Source organism: Fukomys damarensis, unplaced genomic scaffold (assembly GCF_012274545.1).
Source record: "Fukomys damarensis isolate Sample0158 unplaced genomic scaffold, DMR_v1.0_HiC HiC_scaffold_1, whole genome shotgun sequence".
NCBI classification, from domain to species: Eukaryota; Metazoa; Chordata; class Mammalia; order Rodentia; family Bathyergidae; genus Fukomys; species Fukomys damarensis.
In genome coordinates, this window is record NW_022900913.1 from 58483545 (window position 1) to 58496537 (window position 12993).

A 12993-nucleotide genomic window follows, 5' to 3' on the forward strand; every position below is an offset into this window, starting at 1 on the left:
GCAGCTGTCTCCATCAGGCTCTTCTACTGTGCTGTTTCTGCCTTGGAGTCAGCTGACTTTTAAATGGAAACTGTGAGCCAAATAAACCTATCCTCCTCTAAATTATAAGTGTTGGGCCTTTCGTCCCAGTGACTGGAAAGTCACCTCTGTTCTCTCCCTTTCCAGAACTTACACTCATGCCTTCACTTGATTGTTCAGATTAGTCCTGTTCAAATACAATGTTAGCTTTCAGAATAGTTTCTGCACACTGGGTTAAAAGTTTATGTTAAGTAGGAAAAGGCTGTGGTAATCCAGCACCTCTCAGTGTAATGAACAAAACTAGTACCAAGAGGTAGTAAGTATGAGCAGTTAGGGTTGGTAGAGGGCAGGCATGAGTGAGAAGAAAGAATAGGGCCATGGAATGGTTTCTGAACCCGTGGCACCCAAATTTGGGGCCCTGGCCAGCTGGGACCAGAAATAGAGCCCTGAGTTTTGAGATTGTGAAAAGAGAGGAAAAGTTACCAAGGATGGGCCACAGGCCCAGGAGAAAATAACTTTGTATTTTGGTAGGATACTTTTAAAATATTCACTCTTTCAGTTCAAGAAAAGTCATAAATACTCTATTTATAAGTAAGTGAGTCCATGTAGACAAATTTTTGGCTTGGACCTTGCCTGTGGATATTGAAATATCAGCCTTATTCATTTGCACTGGGGTCCTCTGAACAAAATGCCCATTGAGCCCTTTGGGAGGAAGCACTTATTTCCAGCCCAGTCAGAAATGATTGAGATTGAAGTCTAAATGAGGAACTAATCAGAGGGGCAGCATTGCTTCCATACTCTCTGTTACACACTTGTGACAAGTGAGGGATCTCAGGCGGCAAGAGGAGACAGTGGTGTCCACCTGGGATGGGGTTTCTCTGGGGGTGATGAGATGACTGTGGTAAAAATATTAAAACTGTTAAATTGTACCCTTTAAATGGTGGATTGTGTGGTATGTGTATTATATCTAGTAAAGCTATTTTATAAGTTTTTAAAACCACCGGATCCATATCAAGGGCACAAGAAACAGAAGTGAGTGAGACCTTCGTGAATTGTAATCTGACTGTCAAGCTGAGCACTGATAGCTACACATTAGAAAAGTGCATGGAACTACTTGTTATCCAAGTCAAGAGGAAGGTAATTGCCATGGTGTGGATATGATGAGTGTGTCCCCCAAGGGTTCACATGTTGGAAACTTAGCCCTCAGTGTGGTGACACTGGGAGGCATGGCTTTTAAGGGGTTGGGCTTAGAGGAAAATCTTTAGGTCACTGAGGGCACTACCCTCAGAAGGGATGGTGGCCTCCTCTTTGGCAGTGTGACTTCTCTCTTCTCACACAATCCTGCCATGAGGCCATGAGAGCCTCACCACTGACGAGCTGCTCCCGGCCCCATCCCCTTGAACTCCAGAGCTGTGAAATGAATCAACCTTAAAGATAGTCTGTCTCAGGGATATTTGTTATAGTAACAAAAATTGACTAATAAGAAAAAATTTCAGGAACATAGATAAAAAGAACTGTTAGGTTTGTGTCACCTGTGTTTTTAAGGAAATAAAGTCAGTAAAGAAACATAAAGATGAGGTGGAAATGTAGGCTACGTTTCAGTCAAAATTTAGTATACTTATGTGACATTGCACCTTAAGAGCTGACCTGGGGATGATGGTGCTGAGTAGAGGGACAGGATTACTCCTGTACTATTACTATAGTTCTCTCTCTCTCTCTCCCTTCAGTACTGGGGATCGAACTCAGGACCTTGTGCTTGTGAGGCAAGTGGTGGAACCACTGAGCTAAATCCCCTTCTGTACTATTACTATCATGATAGAACTTTCAGCAGCAGGCATTTATAGGTAGAGCCTATAACTAAAGCCAGGCTTTAAAAAGAAGGAAGAACAAGTTTCCCCAATCTAAGCATTTCCCCCTTAGACTTCCCCCTCCCTATAGCTGTTGTTCTGTTGTATTACAAATAAAATCAGTAACTTTGTCCCTGTAAGTAAGATTTCACAACCTCCTGTTCTCATATGATTGCATTTTTACCCTGCCAAGGCCGCCAAGATATGTCAAGTTACAAAATTTTCACAGCTTCCCCAGTTGCTTTTGTTCTGCTTCTGTCCACAAGTTTCATGCCATTAGGTAGACCAATCCTTCTTTGACAACATATATAAAACTATAGCCTTTCCTATGGTCTAGGCTCAGCCTTTGGATTTAAATCTGCTGAGCCAGTGCACACCTAAATAAATCCTCCTACTTCACCCATTGGTCTCTCTGATGTCTTAAATTCTGCAACATAACTGCTTGCCTGTCTCTTGTGTTGCCACTTTTATGTTTCAAGGGACTTCCAAACCTTCTGCTTCATTTGTTTTGCACTTGTAGACTAAATACATTTTTTAAGGAACCATTATGCAAAACCCCTTAAAGTTTTAGGGTTAAATGGGAAGGGCAGAAGAGTGATAAAATGTGACTGTTAAGTAATGAGATTTTCAAGACTCAGAAAATGGAGACAAATGGTGAACAGGCCTAGCATCCAGTTGGTACAGGAAGAGTAGGTCTCCAGGTTAGAATATCAAGTTGCCCAGAGGTGCAATGGAGAGAAACCAAAGCAGAGGTACACTATCTAAGGGAGTTTCCCATCAGAAGAGACCAGGACAAGAGGGAGAATTGAACATGTGGGCTCCAGAGAGAAATCAAATGAGAAGAGAGGAGTTGAAGCAAAGCCAGGAGGTAGGGCTGAAGTGTGGTTTCCTTGGCTTTTGTGGGTTCTGCAGGCTCTGACAAGTTGATGCAGGGGAACAAGGAAGATGAATGAGCTGTTAAGGCTCAGGCTAAGGAAAACTCCCTGTTCCTCTTTTCATATCTACTCTTTCTAGAGCCACATCAAGGACTTATGGAATCTAATATTTCCTCCAGTTGTGCAGCAAACCCCCAAGGATAATGGTACCTGTGCTTCAGGATCTCCAGGGTGGTAGGCAGACCCATCGCTAAACAACCTTTTTTTTTTTTTAAATACCAGGAAACTGACAACAAACTGCACTACCTAGGCCACTTATTGACTGGACTATTAACATGCAGCTGTGACTACATTGGAACTTCTCTTAGGCCACGGTCCCTGACCTTTCTGGCACCAGGGACTGGTTTCATGGAAACAACAGCTTTTCCACTGGTGGATGCAGGGGTATGGGTTTGGCAAAGGAGAGTTCCACCTAGTTACCTCGTGTGCACATGGTAGTTCACAGCAGGATTCATGCTCCCCTGCGACCCTGATGCCTTGCTGACCTGACACGTGGTAGAGCTCAGGCGGTAATGCAAGCAATGGGGAGTGACTACAAACACAGACGAAGTCCCCCTCACTTTCTGTTCACCTTCTCTGCTACTGGTTTATGACCTGGAGGTTGGAGTCTTCCCTTTTAAACTCTTTCTGCAGCTATCCTTGCTTCCAGTTTGTCCTGGTCTTTATATTAACAAGTTCTTCAAGGTTCTCATAATCCAGTAGGCCGTCAAGTAACCACCAGATTTCTCTGAAGTGACTTTGATTAATAGAATATCGTGGGAGCCCAAGTGGTAAATTTTCCAGCCTCACCCCTCTGTGCTTCCCATGCACTTGTTCCACTTTTATCTATTTTGAGTATTAGGGTTCTGCATAAGAATATGCCCTTTAGGAGGAGAATATGTCCTTTAGGAAGAGAAAAAAGCTTTGCTGCTGAAAAGATAAAGATTTAAAAGCCAAGGCACTTGTTGACACTTTTTGGTAATATTTGTGTTTATTTTCTGAAAACAATTTACTCAAATGTTTCCTATCCTCATTTCTTACATTTTAAGATTGGATGCATAATTTTCTCTTTCTGCTCTGTATATCCTGCAGGGGTTTTAGATTTGTAGAATAATTTCTGTGTCAGGCATATGCTGTTTTTCTCAGACCGATATGTTTTCCTTTGGAGAAATTCCCTCTACTAACTCCATGTACTTCTGGAAGGCTCACCACTACCCAGACATAGCTGATGGTCCAGGAATGGATGTGTGGCTGAAGTAGCACCGATGTGAGCCCTTTCCTACATTGACATACTGTCTATGAGACAGAAAAACCTTTTATGAACGGTGTTCAGCTGGTAGAAATCTTGCCTATAATGTGCAAATAGAATTAGCTGATGAGCGAAACCATGCAGAGATAAGCAGAGCAAAGAATGGAGTCTTGTTGATACTATTTGAGCCTCGGGATCCAGCTGGGCCTGGAACCATTTCCATACTTAACTTTTCCCAGTTAGATCCAAGATTTCACCTGTCCTTGGTTGCCTTCCAAGGTTAATCCCCTGGATTTTGATTGTGCAGTACTCGTTTGTGCATGTTCATAATACAGTTATGAAAAAGTATCATTCACTTATCCTAAACCAGAAAACACGCTCCTAAGGAAAGGAGCCATTGGCTTAGTCTTTACAGCTTCTCGAGGGCTTTGAATGATTAGGTACTTGGCTTCTCTAGGGAACAGTAATGAGGTTTTTTTTTGCCCAAAACAATCTGAATGTTTTCCTTATTGCAGTATAAAGAGTGACTGTCAGCTTCCTCTGGAAGGTCTGACTAGGGGCTAACCTCATGGACACCTGTGTGATGACCATGTCTTCAGCTCTGGTCTTTATCATATGCCTTCTTTTTATTGTAGACAGCTAAGTATTATAAGGCAGTTAGGCAGTGCTGGGCCCTCAGCACAGAAGACAACTGTGGGCAGAGGCACATTCACTAAAGGCCAGGCTTTAAGAAAAAGAGGAATAACTATACCTACATACTTCCCCTAGGGATGAGCAGCAGTGGTTGATAATTCTAAATAAGCATCAATCACTTTGGGTGGGGGCCAAAACCTCCCTAGCCCATTCTTTCTGGAAATTCTCTTCTCATTCCATGGACACGTGCTGCATGACTTGCTTCCCCATTTGATCCTCATTTAATCAATATTACTTATGTGACTATACTTGTTGTAATCTTATTGGTTGAACCATAGTTTGACCCACCTCATACCCACCTTGTAACTTCCTGTTGGATCAATATTACCTAAACAACTATACTTTTAATCTTATTAGTTAACTGCAGTTTTGTTCCACCTTGAACCCTCCTCACTTTGTGTCTTTGCTCAATAAAACACCCTTGAGAAGCAGGGTTGTTGAACAACCCATTTTCCAGGCTCCTTTCTATCTCCCTTAGACAGAAACAATCTTTCTCTCAATAAATTCTTTCTACTTTTAACCTCTGTTGTTCTCTGATTACATAATTCCACCATCAGAGCTCTTGGTAGCAGAAACTGAGTGGAGGATAGAAGAGCTCAGCCCTGCATCTAGCATTTGAGGCAGACGGCAGAATCACTGAGCCAAATCCCCAGCCCCCTAGACCTAGTATTTGAGATGACGGTGTAGACCTGGTCTCCCTCCTCTCCTCTCACTGGTTTTGCAGTGAGAATCCCGCATCTCAGGCCTGGTGCTGTCCTTTGACACAGTGCTTCCAGAACAACCCCATGAGGACCCACTGACCTACACTCCAGCCAAAATCTATCACTGCTGCTCCTCCAACGTTCAGCTTCTGTGCTTTCAGTCATTGTCAACAGTAGTTCAGTTTCTTGTGTACAACGAGGAAAGAATTGTTAAGAGTATACCTGGTCGTAAGTAGGGAGCAGCTATGATTGTTGAAGATCACAGGAAGCTGTGCTCAGGGCCAGTCCATGCCAACAAAGTTATAATACAGATGAAGAAAAGTGCCAAAGTGACATAAAAGCACTGCACACAGCCCAAAAGGCAGCAACAGCAATAAGAAGAAGGGGGCCAGTAACTCAGGCATTCAGAATGTAAAGGCCCAACACCTCTCCATTAGGTGCCTCCCACTAAATCTTCCCTGGCACCCGTGCTCTCACCTGGGGCATCAGCAATCTCCTAGGCTTTTATTATTTTATTTTCTACCTCTTTTGGGATAATGGAAGCACAAATAAGTGTTGGGTGCTGTTTAGAGTCAAATGGAGGGAAGGGAAGGACTCATTCAGCTCCATTTTTTCTACCTGTACTAATTTTAGTCCCTCTGTTTGGGGACTTGCCCCAAATTGACTTTGATCCAAACCACCCATTCTTACAATTCCATTTCATCCTTGAAGTATTTCCTGAACTTTTTCATCATCGTCATGTAGCTGTGTGTGTCATAACAACCTCATAAGGTATATAGTGAAATGATTCCCATTTGACAAATGAGAAAAATTCAAGGCACAGCAAAGTTAAATAATATCTCCAATGCTGCATAGCCAGAAGTGGCAGAGGAAAGATCTAATTTTAAGCTATTCAGCTTCATGCTCAGATTTTCTAGAATGCACTACTATAACTCCTTGTAGCTCTCTTTTATATTTCTTACCCCATCTTAGCCTCTCTCTTGTATTTCCATTATTTGCATCCAACTCTCTCCCTGCATACACAAGCTGCTCAAGGAAGGGGTGGTGAAAGCAAACAGTCAACTGCAATTTTCTGGGTTTCTTCATCCTAGGGTGCATCAGGTTAAATTTCCTAAAAAGGAGTATAAGGTAGATATATAACACCTGCATTTATTATTTTTAGAAGTATTTATATTAATAACTTACTTTAATTTTATGTCTTATTATAGTATAAAAAGTGTACTTAACAGAAAATTAAAGTATCAGTGAAACAAAGTATTAAATGTTTAATATGTATGGAGTGTTCAACAACAACATGTTCAACAACATGTCAAGCATGTTCAACATCAACTGTTTGCAAAATCTAAAAAGTCACAACAGAAGTAAATTATATAAACCACAATGAAAATACAAATACAATGACAATAAAAATAATCTTTACTTCAATTATAAACATCTAAGGCTGCCTTTGCATGTAAAAACAGCAAGTTCCATACACAAATATTGCTTGCAGTGAAAGTACACACGTTTTATTTTCCCATCTTTTTTTAGGACATACTTGCTATCTTGCTGGTCTTGCTGTTTTGTTAGGAGGTTCTTGGGTTGTTTCACTTGTCTGTTCACTGGTCTACTCCAGAATTCTTTTTTGGAGCTCTCTGGGAAGATACGCATTTTTCTTCCTCTGTTGTAATTGATCTTTTATCAATTCTAGTCCAAATTCTCTCAGAAAATTTCTCCATGATATTTTGCACTTGTTATTCTCTTTGTAAACTATGATACTATTTATGCTTCACATGTTTAAGATGGAGTAAAACAACCATTGGCTAAAGCTCTGTGTTTCAAGAGACATCATAGTGGCCACATACTTTGTCCACATCTACTCCACCTTTTGTTTTGTTGTAAAACATGACTAATTCTGGCTTAATTTATATGGAGAATTTATCAATTTTTTTTGGAGACAGGGTCTCACTGTGTAGTCCAGGCTAGACTTAACTCATTATATAGCACAGGCTGACCTTGAACTCACAGGAATCTCCTGACTCAGCCTGCCTAGTGCTAGGATTACAGGTGTGCACCACTATGCCCAGCTTCACTATAAATCTTACCATTGTGGTATAACATTGACAGTATCAATACTACTTTTCTTTGTTCATCATATATGAGGCCATTGTTATGTCTTTCTGAAATTCAAAGACTGTATTATAAGTTTCTCTATCATTAACTTGAACATTTCAGGGGAATGTACTTTGTTCTTGTGAATAGTTCATGTGCTGGTCAGCTAGTGTTCTTTTAGCAAATGCAACACCACTGGGTAACTAGTGAACCAATGGTTAAATATGACATTAGCTTACTTTCTAAAATAGGTGCTACAGGTTTGTTTGTAACATCACATAGTTTATTATTGCAGGAATAAACATGTTATTATTGGTGGCCAAGTTCCGGGATACATTTCTAAATTCAAGGCGTAAAATGTCTTTGCATCTACCAGGGCATATATTTTTATACTATATTTGCAAGGTTAACTTAGCATGTATTGCTGAAAGCTACAACAACCATGAAGTGATGCAAGTTGTTTGCCAATTTCCATATTTTTATATGGTATATAAATAGCTTGATGGTTTGAAACAAAGCTTTCGAAACATAAATGAATAGCAGCCAAATTGGCAGAATTTTTTGCTCTCTTGGTAGATCTTTTTGTCATCAAAATGTAGGCAATTTTGAAGGAAACCAAATCTCTTGAGTGTTGTTGTTCTAAAAATCTCAGGATTATGGTCATCACTTCTTAAGTCCTTAAGGGTCTGACAATTAGAATGATAAAGTCTTGCTATGAAGGCTTTTAGTTCAGATAGTAAGGTGTCATAATAAATACATTTTTGAGTTTTACTTGTATTTCATTATCAGTGCATTTCACAACATCTTGTAATCTATCATCCATTACAAAACATTTCCAACATTGAATCACAATGTTGCTATTCTTTCCAATAGGTTTCATCCTCAGAAAGAACCTACTAACATTTTCTTACCTAGTTCTACCACTGGATAGCTCAGGTATATGTGCTCATTTTGTAGGTTAGACTAGTCAAATATTTATTTATATTACTGTTTTCTTCCTTATCTGAATTAGGGGTCATCCCATATTTCTCTATTTGTCATATTGGAGGCTAAATCATCTGATGATTCACTTTCAGTCTCCTCCCAACACTGTAAAAGTGGATTTTCATGAAACATTGTCCTGAACAAAAAGAAAAAGAAACCATTTTATAAAACAAATTATAAACACACAAAAATAAAAAAACTCATCTGTTGCTACTTTGATACTCATACATACACTTTGCCATTCATCCATCAGTGGGTGAACACAAAGATCACTTCTTGTATTCCCCCAGCACAGCTACTGAGACGTTCAGCTGACTATCTTTACACTGAAGTAAATATTTTCATTAGTAAAGTATGGTGTGAGTGTTTCTTATCCAACATGACACACCAAGGCCCATTGTGGAAAGGAGGTTAAAGCAGGGGATTAGGGTGTGTTCAGCCAGCTAGGCCAGTGGATGTGACCTCTCAATCATGGGGATCCATGACATGCCCAGAAAAAACAATTCTCAACCCCTGCACCTAGGACCAACCAGGAAGTTCTATATTTAATTCTTCTGGTCTGAGTTTAAGCAGGTTTTTGATAGGATGGTCTACTCTGATATTACAGCCTGAGGAATGGGAGATGAAAAGACACCAGCCATTGACTTCATGGCTACTGTGTTTTGTCTTTCACAGTGCCAGGCCTCACTCTACAAAGTATACTTCTTTCCCTATCTTTAATAAATATAAAATTTTGCTATGTTTTTGCTTATCTTGTTCATTCTTTGTTCAGGAAAACAAGAACCTGCAAAGAATCTCTAGAATTCTACAGAACCCAAGACCCCAGGAACAAGGTGATAACTTGTAATGTGCAGTATGGCAATAAGGGCAATTGAATGAAATAATAGGTGAGAAATTCTTCATTGGTTTCTGGCACACAGGTATTCATTAAATAGTAGATCCTTTCTTCTTTGTGTTTTTATCATTGTAACCTTAGCAGAGTTCCTTTATCACTTATAACAAATTGGCAAAATAAGGCAGAAACTGAGAATATTTCCCCTGGCATTTGTTTATTTAGTAAATATTTACTGAGTATCTGCTAAGTGCAAGACACTGGGAACCTGATTATGATCACAGTAGTATTTACCTCTCATGGACGAAAATTTCATTAATGGAATTTGTCCTGCAAAATTTCACAGATGAAACTTTCAATTAATGGTTTACAGAGCACAGGTGACATGAGATGAAAGAATTAAAGGATGTACCAACAGACAAGAAATGCAGAAAAGACAAGAGTTTAGACAGATCAGGGTACACTGACAAGGGAGAGAGCGAATGGGTTTCCAAGAGAGGAATTTGGCAGTCAAGGTGAGAGATTGGGGATTCCATGAGATTCTGAGGGTATGAGAAAATGTGCTGGGCAGCCAATGTGATTATCTAAATAAAGAATGTCTTTTTCCTGGATCTTTTAGAACCTTGCAGATGTTTCAGGAGCACCTGCACTGAATTGGAAATTATATTTAGAGTTGTAATTCCCACAAGGGTACTACTGTGTTAGTTACTTTTGTCTCATTGATGAGACAAAATTCCTGATACCCATAGTTAGAGGGGAAGAGGTTTATTTGGCTTGCAATTTATAGAGGTTTTAGTCGATTATCAGCCAACTCCAAGGTGGGGATGACAAAGCAGAAACAACATGGCACACACAAGGCAGCCAAGGTAGCAAGAGAAGTAACAGTTTCCCTGCCTCTTTTATCTTATTCAGACTATTTAGGGCAGGCAGCACTCATACCCGTAATCCTAGTGCCCTTGAGCCTAGCATTGCATCATGAATCATTTCCAGCTTCACACACTCTAGATCAAGCCTGTGACCACATGAGGCTTTGCGGGGACATCTAGACCCAAACCATAACAGGTACTCTGCTCTGGCCCCACCCGGGAGCTTTCACTTTAGATAAAGAAATGATAAGGAGGTCTCTGTTTATCATTTAGAGAAGATGAGTCCTGACTCTTTGGGAGGAAGGAATGGGTCTGACATCAAAGGTTTGCTGCTGTCTGGACAGCAGTATGTCTTTAACTGGAGTTCTTTTGTTAAGAACTTTAACATTTTTAATTGCCAATAGGCAGCTAGTACAGAATTCTTAGGAGACCATTCCACTTTCTTTCCCAACTGAGCAGTCTACCATCTCCTGTGACTTACAGAGAAAGCAGTTGCAGTACTTCAAAACATAACTGTTAAGGGTGGTAATCTTCTGCTTCCTTTATCTACTGATGACAGGAGAGTCTCTTAATATTTGACTACTGGTCACAGCAACATAGTGAGATAGGAGGTTAGGGCTGGAGCAAGCTGGACTACCTGCTAGGCAGAATGTACCAGAAGTCATGGAACTGCATGACTAACTGGTTGAGCAAAATGTTTCCTAAAAAGAGAAGACATGCACAAAACACACTGTTCAGAATGACTCTAGGTTTAGGGGTCCTAGACATTGTTCATGGGATCAATCAGAAAAGCACAGTTTCTAGTCCTTCATTTGAATCTAGTGCTGTTCACACAACCAGAAGATGCTTTTCCCGATCCTACATTTACACATGGGCACGACCAATCAAAAGGCACTATTCCCAATTCTTTGTTTACATCTGGTGAGGGCCTAAGTGAATCTTTGAAAGGATAATTGCCCCAATGCCAAACTTACATGAGGTGGGAGCCAAACCAGGTATTTTTTGGATACGGATGGCCCCTTTATCTTGAGGGAAAAGTGAGCTTTCTTCACCTGCCTCCCTCACCCTTAGAGTGTATTTTCTTCCACCTTCAATAAAACTATACCCTTATTGCCTTTTCTTTGTCTCTTATCCATTTTTTTGCTCAGGATGCCAAAGATCTGGAAAGAAGTTTCCTGTGGCCCCCATCTGGTAAAAACAGGACTGGGGAACCTTGCCTTGATCAAGGCTAGTACAGAGATCCAACACAGGTGACCACAGAGCTCTCCTGTCCCTTCCCAATTGTATCATTGCATGAGGGTGTAAGCAGTTTTTAGATAATTCCAGATTCTGGCTGAGTCAAGAGCTATGTCAATTTTTCCCATGGCAATGATCAAGATAAATGGTCACTTTTGCCCACGTTCATTACAGAATTACTAGATAGTTTCATTAACATTTTCTAAAAACAGAAACAGAATGTTTAAATTTGAATGTTCCCTTTGGGTGAAGTTAGGAAGATAGCAAACACTTGAGGGAGGACCTTGTCTGTCTTTCCAGTGGGGAAACATGTGAAATTCAAACAGTGTCTTACAGTGTGCTTATGCTGGCTGTTAGCTCAGAGAGTGTTCAAGGGGAGGAAGCAAGATACTCTCAAGCTGTATCCACAGGGCCATGCACATTCCACAGGTACGTCTTTTGCTGTGAACACCAAACCATTCTGTCATCAGGTTCTGGGGTACTGAGGGCTCATTTTTAGGTTCTTTCTAGGTTCTCGTCATCCTGAACAAAGAATTGGTCAAGATAAATGCAAAAGGTAGTGAGATTTTACTTTTATTAAAGGATTTAAAGGTAGGAAAAGAAGTATGCTCTGCAGGGTACGTGGAGCACCTTGAAAGACAGCGCACAGTGGCCATGAGGTAAAGGCTTCTATCTTTTATATCTTCCATTCCTCAGGCTAACATCAGATCTAGGGCACCCTATCAAAAATGGTGCTTGATTTCTCATGAGAATTGAAGATAGCTCTTTCTGATTTGTCCCATGAGCAGGGCGTTGGAAACTTTTTCTGTGCATGTCCTGAATCTCCATGATTGACAAGTCATGCCCACTTGCCCAGTCAGCTAGCTGTGCCCTAAGCTCCTACCTCAGTTCATTCTTTCAACTTGTCTAGATGATTCCAGGCTTAAAACTGAACTCTCCTTTCTATCATTCTCCATCTTCACACTATAGGGAATCTTACTGGCTCATCATCAAAGTATGTCCAGAATCCCCCTATTTCTCCCCTCCTGTATTATTTTCACAGTGTTCCGAGATTTTATCATCTCTTACTTGCAGCATTATAGGAACCATCCATGAGACTTCCTATTCTCACTTTAGTTACCATGCCACTCATGCTCAATTTAAATCAATCCTTTACAAACTTGATTCAGGTCATGCCACTGCTCTAATCAAAATCCTGCAATGACTCACCATCTCATTCAGAGTAAAACTCAACATCTTTAGGACCTGGATCCCATGATCAGCTCCCATGATTACCTTACAAACCGTAGTTCACCCTGAAGTAGACTAGAAAAAAAAAATGAAGACAGGTAGAAAGGAGACAACAAAAATTGTAATTTAAAATTATTATTATTTTTAAAAGCATGCAGCTTCAAGACACAAACAGATTTACCTAAGGATACAATTTTTTCCCTTCCATACTACTCCTAAATTCATAGCTCTTTTAAAAAATACAGTAGATGAGGCCTGTGCCTCTCTGTCATATAAAATGGACATTGCTTTTCACTTGTACCTTGAGCTCAGGCTTTCTATAAATGATTTAC